This window comes from Crotalus tigris, unplaced genomic scaffold, assembly GCF_016545835.1.
Source record: "Crotalus tigris isolate CLP2741 ecotype Arizona unplaced genomic scaffold, ASM1654583v1 scf7180000024366.3429058, whole genome shotgun sequence".
NCBI lineage: Eukaryota > Metazoa > Chordata > Lepidosauria > Squamata > Viperidae > Crotalus > Crotalus tigris.
The window spans coordinates 797,080-814,947 of NW_024100535.1; the positions used below are offsets into that span (position 1 = coordinate 797,080).

At 37.8% G+C, this 17,868-nt stretch overlaps 1 protein-coding gene across 5 annotated transcripts in view; it reads right to left on the reverse strand.

Annotated features, from left to right (window-relative positions):
* The window catches only part of PRKG1 (protein kinase cGMP-dependent 1), a 1,362,786-nt gene that overhangs the window by 517,448 nt on the left and 827,470 nt on the right, over positions 1-17,868 (reverse strand). The window lies entirely within an intron of this gene.

Consider the following 17,868-nt stretch of genomic DNA (forward strand, 5'->3'; position numbering starts at 1 on the left):
GCAGAAAGAAAAGCCATCTTGATGTTATCATCTTGATGAGCATGTCACATTTCATGCTGTATTTTATTGGAGCCCATAGAGTAGTCCTCAACTTACAAACATTCATTTAGTGATGGCCTTAAGGAAACAGACTTATGTGGTTCTTGCAGTTACAGCCATCACACCATCCCCATGGTCATGTGATCAAAATTCAGCACTAGGCAATCAGCATATATTTATGATGGTTGCAGCATCCCGGGATCACCTGATGGCCATTGGTTGATCTTCCAACAAGCAAAAGTCAATGGAAGAAGCCAGATTCACTTAATAACCACATCATTCACTTAACTGCAGTGATTCCCTTAACAAGCATGGCAGAAAAGATTGTAACGATTCACTGAACAACTGCTTTGCTTAGCAAGGGAAATTATTGTTCCGATTATGGTTATAAGTTCATGACTACTAGTATATATTTGTGTATTAGTTTGGTCCACCAGACTGATGTCAAGCATTTAGCAGGGTGTTAGAACAAATTAAACATTTTTCTTCAAAAGTTTCAAGAAGCTTAAAAAAAAATAATCAATGCATTCAATTGGAGTCTTTCTTAAGATTAACCAAGAAAATGGCTGTCCAACATGTTTATTTTTATTATACCAAAACATTATGAAAATGCTTGATTGTTCAATCATCTCATTACATACAAGCACTTTTATCAATTTTACATACTAGTATTGGTCATTTCCTGAGGAAACACACACACACACACACAGAGACATTGTGTGTCAACGCTGCTAATATTGGATGTTCCCACTCTGACAACTGATGAAAATGCAGCCATTTTCTCTTTTTCTTTAACGTGCTTTTTCTGCTATTTAGAAGTTAGGTGCAGTAAAGGGGGTTGGGATGAAATCTCAAACTCAGCTAGCCATAATAATAACTCTGCTTTGTGGGAACCCAAGGACAAGCTGATAACGTTTTGGCGGGCTGACAAAGCCCGTGTTTTAGGCTAATTTGAGAATGTGATTTATGACAGCTCATTGGGGGGGGGGAAATTGCACTTTGTTATTTTGTATCTGGGGGAAGAGAATTTAGTTTTTGGGTCCAGCTATGTAGTACTGATACTTTGTTTCCTGAATAAAATGCTCTTTGAGGAAGAATTTTGCCTTGAAGTTCTTTTAAGGGATTTCATCTATTGGAATCATGACATTGTGCATGTATGTATGTGTGTATATACAGAACAGAATACAGGATAATAGAGTTGGAAGGTACGTTGGAGATCTTCTAGTCCAGCAATCCCTAGCCTGCATACACACACACACACACACACACACACACACATTTTTTCTGCTATTACACCTGTGTTATTCTTCAGGTCTGATTCTAAAAAGCTGCTTTAGAGCAGCAGAAGTGTCAATATCGCACTAGCCTACAAGATACATGGGCTTCTGGATCACAATAGCAGCTGTAAATGAAAAGATCAAGCTGCTTTAAAATTGGTTGCAGAAATGATAAGATATTTGCTCAAAATACCTTTCAGGAAATGATCTGAAACAATGCACCAGCTCTAATTTAACAGCAGACTTAGTGTTGTGCTTAATCAAAGTGCACATATCCTTAAATAAAATCTTATCACATGACTAACAGTGCTTAAAAAACTTTACATAGAAAAAAACTCACCATCAATATTCCATTTTAAAATACTTCTAGGTTTAGGGATTTACTGATTTTACAGTAAATATAAAAGTGTTAGTCATTCATAAAGTTGTTTAATCATTTCTAGTATTATACTGTATATAATTTTATATAATAGCAGACCATTGACATAGATTTACATAGCTGCATTCATATATAACTTTATAATTGTAATTATATATATAATCTTAATGGGACTAATTTTATGTGTTTTATACTTATGCTAGGACCTTAGATTTTAATTATTGTTATAGGATGTAGATTAAGGAATTGAGATTGCTTTAATTTTATTGAATGCAAATTTTGTTGGTCATAATCAAAATAAATGGTGAAGATGATGAATTTAAAAAATAATAGAACTATATCACACGAGTAATCACGATTTAAAAGCTTTAAAATTCAAAATATTGTTGATTCAGGCATAGCATATATTTAAAAGAGATGCTAAATAAAGTATAAAACAGAGCAACTCCTTGAAGAGTTTGTTTCCTATGTATTCATAATTTTCCAAAAAAGTGCCCTCATACAGTGTTTTTAGAAAAATCTCTTTCTATTAATTGAAATAATATTCTATGAGAATTTTCTAATCAATTTTTAACTTTTAGCTGTCATTTTAATTTACAGCTGCTAATTTTAATTTGCTTGCTTGCCACAGGTGTAACAGTAATTGACCCATAAATTAACTAAATATAATTTCAGAAAGGCTTAAAATACTTTATTTTATAATTATAATTTTATTGAGTCCCCCTGTCAGCATCTATCTCCAAGAATATATTGTCAATGCTGCTAACATTGGATATTCTTGCTTTGACAACATATGGAGATGTAGCCTTTTTCTTTCTTATGCTTTACTCTTAGAATTAGATGATACTGGGGTAGGAGGAGGAATGTGATGGGATTTAGTTAGACACAACAATATTGTAATAGTATGTGAACTCAGGGTTTTTGAAATAAGAGATGATAAGAAATGGCGGGTTGGAGAACAAGAGCGAAAGCCTGCATTTCAAACTAATTGGAGAATGTGATTTATGACTGTTAATTAGAGGACAGAATTCTGTTGGATACTATGTACTAAGGGGAGGGGAATCCAGATTTTGGCTTCACTTATGTATGTGCCGATGCTATGCTGCTCGAATAAAGATTCTTTAAGGTAAACAATGCCTCAAAGTTCTTTGAAGAGTTTCATCTATCGGAACCATGACGTATATATTAAAATCTACTATATTAACAAACAGGAAAAGATTGTTCTTTAAAAGTTCAAAGGAGCTAAACAATTAAATCCAGGATCTGGGTGGGGTGTATTGTTTTACATTTTTTCTCTACTTTCTTACCTATGATTTCACTATATTTTTCTGTTCCTCTGAATTCAGAACATGCTACTAAGCTCAGTTATATCTGCTTACAATAATATTAAAATCATTCTTTGAATTTACTCTGGTTTTGTCTAAGAATTTATTTATTTTGGCAAGAAGTCCCCATATTTGACAGCATTTCCTAGTAATTCTGTGGAAACACAAATTCCACAGCCTCTGGGGTAATTCAGAATTAATTCTACTGACCACAGCAATCCGATGCACTTTGTTATGAAACTAAATAAGATCCAAAATAGATCTGCAGGTCTCACTTAAAGCACTCAATAAACCAAGAAGGAAAGCTTTCATTGTTAGAAAACAAATGATTCGATTTTGTTGACAAGGTTAAAATGATCAGTGACTCATCAGAGCATTATAAATTAAGTGCAATTACCAGCATACTCTTGCAATTGGTGATACTTAGAATAATTTAGTGAATGTTATGGCTCTAATCCATTATAAAAATGTTTTTGTCTTTGTACAAGCAGGAATGAAGATTGTTGTTTAATTTGCTTCTGCAGAGGCAAATTGTTGATGTGCCAGTTATTATAGGTAATCCTTGATTTACAACCATTTGTTCCATGACCATTTGAAGATATAATGAAAAACAGTGACTTATGACTGGTTTCATATTAATGACTGGTGCAGCATCCCCATGGTCATGTGATCAAAATTTGGCATGTATTTATGACACTTACACTGTTCCGAGGTCATGTGATCACCATTTGTAACCTTCCCAGCTGGCTTTTGACAAGCAAAATCAATTCGGTGAAGCCGGATTCCTCCAAGACTGCGTGTTTCACTTCACAACTGCAGTGATTCACTTAAGAACTGTGACAACTGTGTCCTAAAATGGGGCAAAACTCATTTAACAACTGCTTGGCTTAGCAATGGAAATTTGGGGTTCAAGTTGAGGACTACCTGCTTAATAATTGGGCAGGTAGGAAAAGAAGCCAATTTGGAAGGAAGAATGGCACAATGGACAAGAAAAGATCCCAGTCAGAAGAAAATTTCAAGATAGGAGCAGGTTCTGTGAAATCCAACAAAGCAACATAAATGTCAAAGTTCTGACTGACGAGTCCAACCAAGCAAGCACCTCCAAGACGATCGGATCTCCTAATGAAAAACTTTATTGAGTACATCATTTTGGCACGACTGCAAGCAAAACCAGCTCTGAAGAACCCCCACCCCAATCCACAGAGTAAAAGTATAGAATTCCCCTTCCCCCTTCAGGTCATGTTGTCCAATTGAATGCTAAAATATTGTTATGAGAAAATGTCTCTAAGTCTGGCCAGACACCTGGTGAACTGTCCTTGGATCTCACGGTCTGCCTTCTTGATCTGGAGCCCATTTCCCTTCCCTCTCCCCAAGTTCGTTGGCAAGCTGAGAAGCATTACTTGTTACAACAAAAACAAAATCGCACTTCGAACTTAACAATAAAACTAATATGAAGACTTGACAGGTTATTTTTGGTTATATTGCTGTGCCAAGTTTGTGGGGTGACTTCATAGGCTTCAGGAAAGGAGGTAAGAATACTAGCTACAGTTTCTTGGCTGGTGAGCAGTGAGTGATTGAATATGGAAGGCTCATTTCCATCTTTCCCTATGGAAATGATGGTTCCTTGAGAAAAGGTCCTGTTTGGTGCTTAAATGGCCAAATAGCTCAGACAACCATCTCCTTCATTCACATGATTATAAGAAGGGTAGCAGCACAATCAGAGTTCCTTGATTCTGTTATTAAAGCCATTCTCAATAAAAGCAGTAATAGCCTTCTTGTGGAATTGATTCCTAAACTTGTCTTCCTGAAGTGGCTGACAAGTCTTGTCCCATGAGACACCCGTGGTGGGATGGTTGAATGGACTGGACCTCTAGTTCCAAAATGACAGTGTGGCTAGCAGGAATAAAATTCCAGTCCAATTTTGTAGAATTGATATGAGATGGAAACTGGGAGGGTCAGTCTGGGCGATGCCTCAGAGATTAAATGTCAGGAACCAATTTCCATAGTGATGGGCAATGGGAGATACAATGGCAGATGCTGGGCAGGCTGTTCCAAGAGAAAGATGTTCTTCAATTTTATATAGATCCCCACTTCTGGCCTAGCAACCATTTTCATGAGATGGAGAAAATAATAGCCTAAGATTGTTGATGAGGTCATCCACTTTTTAAAAAAAAATATTTTGCCTTTTTCCCTATAAAACATATGTAGATCAAGTTATTTGAGGGACTGCCTTTCTCCCCTGCTTTTCATCAGATTAGCTTTGGGTTGTTGTAGATGGTGTTCATTGCTGGATATGTTTTTGTTCTATTTTTTTTAATGGAACAAAAAGACCCCATTTTGTTTTTTATTATGTTTTATTATACAGTGAGCTGCACACAATCAGTTTGGAGTACAGTGGTGCCTAAATTTAAATAAACAAACAAATAACTCAGAAACTATCTATGAATTCCCTGGTCCCTGATGTGGGGAGGTTACCTGATTTTCAAGGGACCTCTAAAAAAATAATTAAATAGACATAAAGCTCAATAGCTGAAAATGAAGAGTGAATGTGACCAATCACAGCCCATTTTCAGAACTGAAAAGTGATTATGGTGATAAAGATAGATGGCATGTATTGCATCTGCAGTTTCTCAGCCCTGTTTAAAGCTATCCATATTCTTTTTAGAAAGAAGAGGAGAGAAGGTCCTCAAATAAGCACTGTGTTATGTTTGTAGATTCTTTGTAGATAAAAACACTAACATTGACTGCAAGTATGGATCTTATTTGCTCAGAATCTACCAAAATATCTGATTAGACTCAGCGCAAGATATTGTAAAGTTATCCAACAGTTCTTCAAGCTTGTAGAATCTCAGGAAAAGGACAAGATTTTCAGTTTTTCTGCCATCCATGTGCTAGACTTATGCACAGTTTGGCAAAAATAAAATTCTCCTACATTTTTCTATAAGAACTTATCCATCAGGATTTTTCATTATCCCATTATGTCAAAACCACAAAACATTTTTTAAAAAGATGCCATAAAAATGGGCAAGACCACAACTTTTTTGCCTATCTGTGTGTGAGAGAGGGCTTTAGAGAAAGAAATAGGAAGTTCTTACATTCCTACTATTAAATTTTCCCAAACCAAGAAAAACATGCATTGCTGATTTGGGGAGTCAATATAGCTGAATTTCACTTGTGTAGTTTTGACAAATTTTGTGTAGTTTTAAAGGATGGAAATAAAAATTAATTGTCTCCCGGAGTCCTTTCATTTCTATTCTTATTCTTGTTCCTTTTTTTTTTTTAAGCTGGGAAGAAACCTGTCTGAAAAATTATATCACTGAAAATCAAGTATTTTTCCAATGAATTTCAATAGTATTGTCTTAAGTGCTGGAGACTAAAATAGACATTGAACAACCAGCAGCAATTTCCTGGCTGCCTAATGAAAGAGAATTTGCTTTAGAAGTAAGAATATAGTATTATTGCATATCTTTAGCTGTGAAACAGCCATTGAGTGAGTGTTGTTGTTCCTTCATTATACAGCTACCTCTCATCTGCAGCTTCTCTGGCTCCCATGCTTCAGTTATATCAGTGCTATTGTCACTAATAAGGGGGAGATGCCTTTGAAAAATTGTAAATTATTTTCTCTTTCCCCAAGAGAAATTTACAAATGTATCTACTCAATTAATCTCCCCAGAGTTGGAAGAGAATTTCAAAGAGCTATTATGCCTAGCTTTTACAATAAAGTTCCTGATCTTAGAAAACATGATGGTTCTAAAATGAAGGATGTCTAAACTAAAAGGTCCAGATTATATTTTTACTTATAATCTCAAATCAGTAAAATTGTGGCTATTAATTGTGTCTGTACACTATTAATATCACATTAGCTATAACTGAACCTATGTAAGCTAACTGGATAATGGTAGCTTGCTAAAAATATTTAATTTTTTTTTCTTTTTAGTTCTACCAATGTACTTCACAAGAAAAAAATACTGAAAACTAAAAAAAAAATATTGAAAACTTTTATCTTTTACAAGTCCCATTATCATATTAGACAGGGGTCCCCAACCACTGGGCCGCAGCCTGTTCAGAACACAAGCTACATGAGCGGCAGGTGTGTGCATGCGAAACTTTCCTCATGCGAGCGACAACTGCTTGCGCTCATACGCGAAGCTCTCCTCGTGCAAAGTGGTGGCTGCTTGCCACTCATAGAGAACTAGCTCCTCTCCCCTGCCAAGCCACCAAGCCAGAAACGTTAGGGACCACTGATATAAGAGAACAAGAAGAGATGAAATAATCTTTGGTCTGGGACAATGTGCCTTTTCTAGGAATAATAAACAGGTTGAACCAACACTAATCAGTTGTCTAGCAAACTGCTAAATACAATTGCCACACAGAAGTTCTGTCAGTGGAGAAGAATCAGGACCAAGCATTAAGTTCCAGTTAAGCTGATTTATTGTTCATGACTATACATAAGAATCTAGTCAACTAAATTGGTGCTAGGTAAGAGTTGATAGAATTCAAGAGGGGCTGAACTTGGACCACGTGTGGGAACTTAACAACTTCAGGCTGATTCCTCTTTTGACTCTACCCCCAGGCACTGCCTCTCCTTCTACAGATTCTGGTTCTTTGAAGATTCTATCTTCAGTTCAAGAAATACTGTCCAAATCCTGCACAAATTTCTGAATTTTAGTGTTTTTCACCCAGGTATCACATTTCCTTTCTTTCAAATCAATTGGATGATGGTTTGAAAATTTATTAACAAGATGAACGTTGTTAAGGAGGCAGCAATGTGACCTCTTCTCCAATGTTTCTATAAGCCAACCACAAAATCTATGATCATTAGTTGAAACACAACATTTTTGCTAGCTGAGACTTCTAAATTGAAGACTTCTTGAACTCTGTAATAAACCTGAGATGTGCCTTGCAAAAAGGCTAGAAAGTTGGAGCATTTCCTATTGGCTAACAAAGTTAGGAGCAAAGTAAGACAACTTATTAAAATGTTCAGAGCAAATAAGATGCCTGGATTGCATTTGATTCCTAAGCAGTTCAATTAGACAATTTAAACTATTATTGGCGATTTTTTAAAAAAGAAAATCTCTATTATTTATTTCTATTAATTTATAAATGCCATATAATCCATTAGATTTATAGCAGAACACAGAGAATTTAAAATACGGTTTGCCTCTTTGGCAGTGGTAGGTAACTGTATGCAAATCTGAATAAAAATAAAGCATGCAGTGATTTTAACATTTAAATACAAAGGTAAATGCAAACTAAAGCTTATGGGGGCATTGCTTTATACAAAATTATATTTGACGAGTAAATACAAACCAAGTTTGATCCTTTGTTTTTTTCAACATAATTGGGATAATGAAATACTTTGTGTGATGCTAATTAGTTTACAGGATCAAATCACAGATGGCAAAAACAAATCGGTGCTCTGAATTCAGTGGAATTGTAGCAACAAAACGTCATCTCCTTATGAATTGCAAACTGTGTTTTCAGTCATTTTCCATCAAGAGCTATCAAAAATAAAGCAAAAGTGGCATTACACACCTGTCTGTCTTGCTGTTCTCAGTGCTCATTATAAAGCAATAGTAGACTAAATCACCAACCTGTCCAAATTCTGGGCAATATAACCAGCAGATTCATAAGATTTAGCATATTGGTCTCTCTGACATGTTAGAATGTCAGTAATTAATAACTTATACAGGTCTATAAGATGGAAGTTATTTATCTAACAAAGATATTGAAATATTTGATGCTCCAGCTGCAATTTGAAAAGCTAGAAATGCTTTCATGTAATTTCTGAATGAACAATTCAACTCTTGTAATTTGTATAGTGAAATCGACAGAATATACAAGTTACAATATAGAGAAGAGTTTTTCAACTCTTTAATGGAATTCTGTGAGGGACTAAAAAGGAGAAAAAGTTCATTCAAAACGCAGCTGAAGGCATCCACTGTCATTTTTCTAAGGTACAGCAAAAAGGCTAATCAGCTAGTATTCAAAAGCCTGTCTACTGCTTGGTCTTGTGACAGCTTGACACTTTGCCTTTTGAGTTTCAGAATTTTTTATTTTTAACTAATAATTTCTGTAGCCTGAAAAAGTTTGAAAATCCATTTTAGAGGTTATGCACACTTCTTTAATAGTCACATTTATGGCATTATAAACTTTATCACTCTACTCTCTGTCTATCAGTATTCTTCACATTTGAATAAGTGTGGTCATTTCCCCCTTCTTTACTAATAAAATTATATCATTAATATTTGTAAATACATTTTTAAAATTCTGAGAATGCTTTGGAGTCAATGTCACAAAATCCCAAATTGCTAATCACAGAATTTCAAAAACTACATTTAATTAACTTTTTAGAAATTGGGTCACAGATAGATACAGTAATTGAATAGATTTACAAGAAATACTATTGTGTCCTGTAATTAAAGAGAGACACATTCTAATTGCATCCATTTCATTAAGTATCCTTTGAGCATTTAATGATACAGCAGGCATAAAGACACCCACAACTTTCCTAGATGGCTCTGATATAACGTCAACATTAAATGGTGTTTTTTTTTTAATACAAATTGAAAGTGACCAATATTTCATAAGAAAATTTAACTGTTCTTGTATCAGAATATACTGTATCTTGAGTAGCAGAAACAAAATTACATTTAGTTGCCATTTGTCTCCTAAGGTATGGCAAACTTCCTATGGTAGCAATAATAGAAGAAACTCTCAACTGCTTAATACACCATTGCAGATTTGTTGTTGTTTTAATAGCATTGTTAGTATTTAATTATTGTAATTAAATATTCATTACTGTTAACTGCCCAGAGTCACAGTTGCCAGATAGGCAACCATATAAATGGATTAAATAATTATTTATTACATTATTTAGGTATTACTTAAATGATATTTGTTACAGAAAAGAACCAAATCTAGTTTGTAAGCACTTCTTATTTTTCAAGAAACAGGTATGTTACTAAATATTTCACTAAGTTTGTTCTTTCTTTCCATATGTTACTTTGAAATCCTTACAAGAGAAAGATTCCAACTGGATTGCTGCGCTAATTTAATGAATTCATTTTGGATCTCTAAGTACATTTTAGCCCAATATTTAAAAGAGATTTATGCTTGGAAAATATTCCATCCGTAATTTCCCATCTCACCTCAAGATAGTAATTCTTTTTAACATAGTTACATGTTAACTGTTGCTAATATTTTTTCTGGCACCAGTGTGTTTGTTGATACAAGAAAATATATATGCAAAATTGCAGATACTGTGCATGAAAATAAAACAATTTGACATTTCTCTAATTCTTTTTTTCCCCAGAGAATTCACTTTCTACTGAATTCGGTAAACCTTATCATTATTGCACTGTATAGATTTGAAGATTAAATTGATTCAATTTCCACTTCTTCTATTTTTATTCAAGGAGAACATTCCATCCTAGTCATTTATATACTGTAACTTTGATTGTTAAGTGACTAGTCACTAAGTGAGAATTGCCCGTATAGCGTCCATCCACAAAAAGGCAAGAACAATTTATCTTCAGGAGGTGCTACATTTGATCTTTGTACCTGTAAAGAAGATGTATCTGCAAAACAATTTTCAATAGTTTTGTTCAAGAAAAGGATATTCTTCACAGTTACTGTTCAGAACTAATTATCACATTATTTTTTATAATGGCAGAGATTTATCAAATTGTGCTCAACCAGATTGCATTAATAAGAATTAGCTGGGGGAAGTACAATCTTACTCATTGTTATGTATGTCTAATCATAGACAGCTAGGGCTGGTGATAGAAAAAAACATGAGGAAATTTAGAAATAAATCAATGCCAAGCAAATGCTTTTAAGTTTTTAACCTTCAAGCTAAGTACAGCAGGCAGTGTGCCCTTCCTTAAAAAGAATTCATTCATGTTAAACTACTGTGACATGAATGTGTCATTATTGAAGAAGTCCACTTATTAAGAATTAAGGTACTCTATGCATGACTAATTCCACAATAATTTCATTCTTTAGAAAGGGAGTGGCAGCAGTTTTATTCTGGATAAAATATAATTTTATATATGATTTGATTATACTTTTATTTGCACTAAGGTCAGATTTTCTTGACTCTATCTGCTTCCCCTAGAAAGCCATCTATTCTCTTCAGAAAAAATAGGAAAAAGGGCCAAAGTAATCAACCACATATCAGTAGAAGTGAGTTGTGCTGCCAATAGTTTAAATTAATGTGTAGAGCAGGGATCCCCAACCTGTGGGCCGTGGCTCACTACTGAGCCATGGCCTATTTGCAACCAGGTCACATGAGCAGCAAGCAGGCACATGTGCATAGCCAACTCATGTGAGTGGCAGGCACCAATGCTTGCAACTCCACTTGCACAAGCAGTGGGCGTTCACACAAATGAAGTTGTGTGCACACACAGACGAGCCTGCCCCTTGCACAAAACCAACTCCTCTTCCCCCCGCCCCAGGCTAACTCGGAAAAATTGGGGAACACTGGTGTAGAGAGAAAGATTTTGTGTTTATGGTTATCAAATATGAGTTTATATTCGCTGACTTTCAGAACCAGATTGGATTTTTGAGCATGAAAGAAATGCACAGTCAATCTATAAGTCTAGATGAAAAAAATAATGGAGTCATGCTTGCTGCTACAAGTTGACTTGCTGGCTGATAGTCGTCAACTTACAGCCATTTGTTTAGTGACCATTCAAAGTTACAATGGCACAGGAAAAAGTGACTTATGACCATTTTTCACACTTATGACCGTTGTAACATCCCAATGGTCACATGATCAAAATTTGGATGCTTAGCAACTGGCATGTATCGATGATGGTTGCAGTGCCCTGGGGTCATGTGATCACCATTTGTAACCCTCCCAGCTGGTTTTTGTCAATGTCAATGAGGGAAGCCAGACTCATTTAACATCGGGATGATTCACTTAACAACTGCAATGATTCACTTAACAACTGTGGAAAGGTCATAAAATGGGGCAAAATTCACTTAACAACTGTCTTGCTTAGAAACAGAAATTTGGGACTCAATTGTGGTCATACCCAAATTGTAGAAGCAACAATAAAGTTGTGATACATTTTCTCTGTTAAGAATTTTTTCCCCACAATTGTCTATTGGTACATTGCATTATCAGATCAGTTTCATATCTGTCAAGGTTCCGACTAATGAAACACTTCAAAGAACTTTCAGGCATTGTTTATCCTAAAAAGTCTTCAATCGTGAAACAAAGTGTCGGCACAGCATGGTGGATGCCAAGATCTGAATTCCCCTCCCCTAAGCACATAATAGTCAAGCATAATTCCCTCCTCCAATTAGCTGTCATAAATCATGTTCTCCAATCAGTTTGAAGGGCAAAGTTTCCCTTCCGTTCTGTAGCCCGTGGTTTCTTATCTTAACTAATCCCCACACACATTCTTTCTCCTCCCCTCCCAGCATCATCTAAGTTAACTCTAAAAGTACCATACAGCTTATACAGAGAGTGGCTGCCTCTTCATATTTTGTCAAAGCAAGAACATCCAATGTTAGCAGCGTTGACATCTGGCCCCCCTTACAAAAAGGATAGATCCTGTATGTAAACAAAGCATATGTTAGGGACTATCTCTCAGTTTGTTGGGGTGTTTCTTGTAAAACCTTTTAATGAGTCTGTCAGCTTTCACATCACTAGACTTCACCCAAGTGGCTTTGGACAACAAGTATCCTTCCATTGTACTAGGTACTGCAACGTCCCTTTAAAAATTCTAGAGTCAAGAATACGTTTCATTTCATAGTGACTCTGACCCGCTACTATGAGGGGTCTGGGTGCCTTCTTAGGGGGAGGTCTTAAAGTGGAGCCCTGACAAGGTTTTAACAAGCTGCAATGGAAGACAGGGTGAATTCTCCCTAAAAGCTTAGGGAGTTTTAATTCTACTGTGACTGGGTTGATGATCCTCACGATGGGGAAAGGCCCCAAGAATTTTGGTCCTAATTTCTTACTGGGTAATTTAAGGCATAAATATTTAGTTGACAGATAAACCTTTTCCCCAACTTGGAATGTTCTTTGGGGAGCCCTCTTTTTATCAGCCTCCTTTTTATAGGTCCTGGAAGTCTTTTTTAAAGCAGTCTTTGTGTTTCTCCAAACTTCTTCCCATCCCCCTCACCCATTGATCAAGTGTCTGGGATATGGAGGGCACCTGAAGGTATTCAGGTATTGGGTTGAATTCTTTTCCTATGGCTATTCTGAAAGGCGTGTAGCCAGTGCTGCTGTGAATAGAATTATTGTAAGCCACCTCCACGAAAGGGAGATCGGTCCAGTTTGTTTGTTAGTATAAAACATAACATCTGAGATATTGCTCCACCATCTTGTTAGCAGTTTCTGCGACCCCATTAGTAGATAGATGGAAAGCAGACGATAGGCCTTGAGATGATCCAATTAATTTGAGAAAGTTCCTCCAAAACTTTGCCATGAACTGCACCCTCCCTGTCCAAAATTAGCCGCTTAGGGGTGCCATGCAGTCGGTAGATATGTTTCAGGAACAATTTAGTCAGTCATTGGGCAGATGGGAGTCCTTTGCAGGCCATGAAATGTGCCTGCTTCGAAAACAGGTCTATCACAGTCCAGATGACAGTATTTCCTCTACTTTCAGGTAGGTTTACTATAAAGTCCATAGCTATTTCTTCCCATGGTTGAAAAGGGTCTGCCACCGGTTGCAGCAACCCGGGGGTTTTCCCTGGAATTCTTTTCATGATGGCGCATACAGTGCAACTCTTGACATAGTTTTCCATATCCTGTTTTAGCCCCGGCGAATTGCTGGCAAATGAGATGTAGAGTGTTTAGATATCCAAAGTGTCCAGCCTGTTTTATGTCATGGCTGTGTTTTAGAGCCTTGAGACGGAGGGCTTTAGGCAAATACAGTTTACCCCCCTTGTAAGCCAAACCATCCATACATGATTGTCTTTGAACCATTGATCGGTGAGGAGCTCTTGTTTTATCTTCTTTGCCCCAGGGTCATCAGGATTAGGGGCCCTGCGAGGCATTAGTTGGGCAGCATTTTGTGGACTGAAGATAATTGCCTCATTAACCTCTTCACGTTTGCTTTTGTACTGGGGCAATCTCAATAGCACATCAGCTAGGAAGTTTTTTCCTCCAGGTATGTATTTTAGAGTGAAGTTGAAACAGTTAAAGTACTGTGCCCACCACACTTGCTTTGGGGACAGTTTGCAAGGAGTCTTCAGTGCTTCTAGATTTTTGTGATCTGTCCATACTTCAAAAGGCACCTTGCTCCCTTCTAGATAGTGTTGCCAGTTTAACAGGCCCCACCTAATTACAAAGGCCTCCTTCTCCCAGATTGCCCATCTCCTCTTGCTTTCAGTGAATTTTTTGGAGGTGTAGGCACAGGGTTGCAGGACCCCAGTTTTGTTCTTTTGCAGTAATACAGCTCCAACTGCCATTCACTGGCATCAGTTTGAATTATGAAAGGCTCCCCTGGGCAGGGGTGTTTTAGGACCAGTTCAGCAGTAAATAGTCTTTTAAAATTCTCAAAAGCTGTTTGACACCCTATCGTCCATGCTAGCAGTTGGCCATGTCTTCCCTCCTCCTTTGCCTGTTTTGAGTAGGGCAACCTTGGCAAAGGAGCGGATTAATTGATGATAGAAGTTGGCAAAACCTAAAAAGCTCTGAAGCTGTTTGTGAGTCTTTGGGGGCTGCCATTCTATTATGGTTTTCACTTTGGCTGGGTCCATTTCTACACCCTCATTGGAAATTCTGTAGCCAAGGTAATCTAATCAGGTCTGGTGAAATTCATATTTTGACAATTTGACATAAAGCTTGGCATTCAATAGTTTCTTTAACACTTTTCTCACCAGCTTTATGTGATCAGTCATATTTGTGCTGTATATCAGGATATCGTCAAGATACACCAGATCATGTAGGATCTCATTAATCAACTGCATGAATACGGCTGGAGCCCCCTGTACTCCAAATGACATGACTTTGAATTGATAGATCCCCATGGGGCAGTTGAAGGCAGTTTTCCACTTGTCTCCTTGCTTTATTCTCACCTGGTAATATGCCTCTCTCAGGTCTAATTTAGTGAAGACACTCCCCTTAGCCAGATGGGTTAATAAGTCCTTTAGGAGGGGGAGGGGGTATTTATTTTCCCCACTCACAGTGTTGAGACCCTTATAGTCAATGCAGAGACGAAGAGACCCATCTTTTTTTTCTTTGAACAACACAGGAGCTCCTACAGTAGACTTGGCTCATTCAATGAACCCCCTCGCTAGGGGGTATCGCATTCTTTCTCACTGAATGCTTCTGCCAGGTCCCGGTACTCACTGGGGATGATTGGCCTGCCTAGTGGCAGTGAAGCAGCCATGTGCATTCATCTCATTTGGTGGCCTAAAGCGTCCTGCAATGTCGGTTGAATCAGTGGGAGGTTTAGGCCCTATAGGTAGTCTCACAGTTCTCTTTCCTTTCTCCCACCAGATAAACGGCTTCCATTTGTCCAACCAGGCTAATCCTAGGATCACAGCCTCAGTCCTTTTTGGGGCCACCAGGAAGCGAATAAAGTCCCAGTGTAGGGGCTCAGTTAAGTGCATAACTAAAGTCCCTCCCTTCAGGGAGCCATCGACTTGCTCAAACCTCATGCATTTGGAGAGCTGTTTCACCCGTAGGCCCATTTTCATGGCAAATGGCAGGCTAATGACGCACCAGGAGCATCCAGAATTGATAAGCATGTTTAAATCTATTTGTGCCCCTGACTTAGGGATTATAAGTTTGGCAGGCAGTGAAAAAGATGGGACATGTCGACTCACCATCGGGCCGTTCTCTCCGTCATCACTGTCAAAGGAGGGTAAAGCGAGAGCAGGTCCACCCATAGTCCCAGCATCCTCCTGTGTGGGGGATGTGACCTGGGCAACAGGTTCCTGCATGATCCACTTGGATTTTTCTCTTGTTAGCCACTGGGCAGATTTCTTTCTCACTGCTGGTCCTGGTCTGCTCTGTCATTGGGGGTAGGGGACTGGACAGTTTGCTGCTCGATGTCCCTCCTGTCCACACCAGAAACACTTAATTGATGGGTCTGCAGGTGGCCTGGGTCTTTCAGCCATTGCAGTAGTTGGAGGTTTTTGTGGGGGTGATTGCCGTTCAGGTTACACTGGCTTCGGCTCGGAGTCAGGTGGGGGAGGCTTCTTATAGTGGGTGAGCTAAACGTCTAGCCTCACCGCTGTCTGGTACCATTCTTGCAGTTGATCAAGTACTGCTCAATAGATGCAGGTCATTGAGGTGGTCACCTCAATGAAGTGATGGATTAGGGATTGCTCAGGCCACTTCTCTATCCGACCTGCTATCTTGCAAAACTCTCGTACATACTCTAGAGCAGGCCTGCCAGCTTGTTTTATTTTGTGGATTTGTTCTCCTGCTTTGAGGCCAATGGATGGGTCCTCAAATCTTTCTCTTAGCCCTAGGAGGAAGAGGTGGGGGAGAGTGGCTGCCTTTTCATATTTTGTCAAAGCAAGAACATCCAATGTTATCAGCATTGACAATATCTATTTATTATTTAGACGCCTGATGTCCATTTAAGCACACCAGCAGCATTTTCATTCTACATTCTAACTGGTATCCCTTGATCTTTTCTGGCATTCCATAATCTTCTTTTCTTGAAATATCTTTTTCAAACATCTTCTGTTTGAATTCAGGAACCAAACTTCCTTGGTTCCTGTCTTCATCTAACAATGAGAGTAATATTTTTATTCTAGGTCAGTGATGGGGAATCTTTTAGAGACCAAGTGCCCAAACTGTAACCCAAAACCCACTTATGTATCGTTGGATGCTAGGTGGGTGTGGCCAATTGGGTGAGTGTGGCCCATTGGGTGGGTGTGGCTGCGGTGGTAATGGCAGACTGGGTGAGACTAAAAAGTTCAATCAATCAATTCCAACTTTGTGAAATCTTTTTTTCCCACGAGAAGTTGTAATTGATTGATTGATTGATTGAACCTTTTTTTTTTTTGCACATGGCAGCGGAGGCCTAAAGCGAAAAGATTTTATAAAACCCAGCTGAAGGCCTAGGACTGGGGTGGCGGTGTGCGTGCACACAGAGAGGGCTCTGCATGCCACCTGTTGCACACGTGCCATAGGTTTGCCACCATGGCTGTAGGTGTTCCTGAGGTTATACTGAATGGTTTTATTGTGTGGAATTCATACCAAGCTATGAAATTAGCCAGGCTTAGACAGTAATCATGAGCATATTTACAAAGAAATACATTCCACTAAATTTAGTAGAAATGATTCCAGACTGAATGTGTTCAGGATCATTTAACTGTGGGTTTGTTTCAATAAAATATTAATGAATCCAGAGACATCACTGATTGGTGTTACTTTGTGCCAACAGTGTTGTCTATGTGAAAACTGACATACACTTCTCCATAATTGTGGCAGTTAATAGATGTAACAGCTCTTTTCCTTTGCCTGTTGCAAGCAATAGAAAAATGAACACTATTTCAGATTTTAATTATGGATGTATAACACGTTCTGTGAAGATAACAAAATAACTATTGCCTATAGTTGCAAGAATCACTATGCCAGCATATTTCATAAGAGAATAGAATTGAAGGATAGATATTTCCATGAATAAAACTCTCTGCCAAAACAAGAGACACCAACCAATATCTTAGCAACCAAGCCAACAACTGAAACTGAAAAACAGGTGGCATACTATGCAGTTTCTTGGAGATTAAAAGGAAAGCTCTTTGAAAGGATTGATCAGAGGAAAGACACACTCAGAGAGGAAAAACACACAACAGACACAGTATGGATGTGCATGTTCATTTGAATCTCAGACCATCTGTTTTTTTTTTTTAATCCTAAAGCTTGGTC